The sequence below is a fragment of the Chinchilla lanigera genome, unplaced genomic scaffold, assembly GCF_000276665.1.
Source record: "Chinchilla lanigera isolate Chin_1 unplaced genomic scaffold, ChiLan1.0 scaffold00077, whole genome shotgun sequence".
Lineage (NCBI taxonomy): Eukaryota > Metazoa > Chordata > Mammalia > Rodentia > Chinchillidae > Chinchilla > Chinchilla lanigera.
Genome location: NW_004955478.1, coordinates 5,477,540 through 5,479,124, shown reverse-complemented (window position 1 = coordinate 5,479,124; position 1,585 = coordinate 5,477,540). Strand labels below are relative to the sequence as shown.

General features: G+C 32.1%; 1 protein-coding gene across 5 annotated transcripts in view; it reads left to right on the top strand.

Moving 5' to 3' along the window:
* Cep112 (centrosomal protein 112kDa) overlaps window positions 1-1,585 on the top strand; it is a 517,700-nt gene that overhangs the window by 104,500 nt on the left and 411,615 nt on the right. The gene's annotated exons all lie outside the window — the stretch shown is intronic.

The following is a 1,585-nucleotide window of genomic DNA, read 5'->3' as shown; positions in this document are numbered from 1 at the left end:
CCTCTATGTGGTTTCTTTTGGAGAAAGTCCAGTATACTTGAGAGGAATGTATATTCTGTTGTTTGATGGAACACTGTAGATATCTGTTTCATTTGTTCAAAGATTTGGGTTAACTCTGATATTTCTTTGTTTCATTTTTTGTTTAGTTGATCTATTTGTGATAATGGGGTATTGAGATCCCTCAGTGTAATTGTAGTGATGCTTATCTGATCTTTTATGTCCATTTTTTTAGTAAGTTGAGTGTGCACCATGGTTTGGTAAAAGTTCTGCTAATCAAGATATGATGTCCTTCTTTGTACATTTTGATCAACTTAGGCTTAACGTTCATTTTATCTGAAAATAGCATAGCTACTCCCGAAAGGGTTCCTGTTGCATGGAATATTATTTTCCATTCTTTGGTTTTTAGTCTATGAATTTCTTTTTGTGTTGGATATGTTTGTAGTATAAAGCATACTGTTCAGTTTTGTTTCTTGGTCCATTCTACTACTTTGTATGTTTTGATTGGCTACTTGAATCCATTCATATTAATAGGTGTAAGTGATAGGTATTGACTTAGTTCTGTCATCGTACTTGTAATTGTTGTCATTTACTTGTTGCTGTCTTCCTTCATTCCTTTGTTCCTTCCTTTTTTCCTTCCTTCCTTTTTTTCTTTCTTCCTTCCTTCCTTTTTTCCTTCCTTCGTTTCTCCCTTCCTTCCTTCTTCCTTCCTTTCTTCCTTCCTTTTTTCTTCCTTCCTTCTTTCCTTCCTTTCTTTCAATTCCTAGCTCTGCAAAAATGCATTCATTCTATTGGATCTTTTGGTATTTAGCTTTATTGTCTTTTTCTAGGATGTCCTTGTTAATTTTTTGGAGTGTTGGTTTGGTGGTCATCAATTTTTTAAAATGCTTTTTATAATAAATATCTTATTTATTCATCAATTTTGAAAGATAAGTTATAAGATGTATCTGGCTGGTTTTGAAGTTGTTTTCTTTAAGATTTGTGTTGAGACATATGTTGTAATTCTGATGGGTTTTCATTTATAGATAAGTTGTGTTTTTTTCTAGCACTTTTAAAGATTCTGTTCTTATGTTGCATTTCTGGTATTTTAATTATTATACAGCATGGAGTGTTTTTCTTTCTGATCATGTCTATTTACAGTTCTATATACTTTACTTATCTGTATGTCAAATTCTTTTTCTACATCTGCAAAGTTTTCTGTCACTTTTAAAGCTCTTTGCACTGTCCTCTGATTTTCCATTTAATTACTCTTATATTAATCTTGAGTCATTTAACAGCTATGGGATCTGTTTTTCATGTTTTCTTGTTGTTTTTAAGGTACCTTTCATTAATTGATCACTACACACAGCCTGGACTTCTATATCTGATACTCTGTCCTCAAATTGGTTGCTTCTGCTGCCCATATTTTCCACTGTATCTTCAGTCTCCTAGGTTTCTGTTTGGAACTTTTTATGGACTCTCATTTTTTTCTGTGCTGGGTGTTCATATTTTGCATCTGTTTTTTTAGCTCCACATTTTATTGTTAATGTTTTGGAGTGTTGGTTTGGTGGTCATCAATTTTTTAAAATGCTCTTTATAATAAATATTT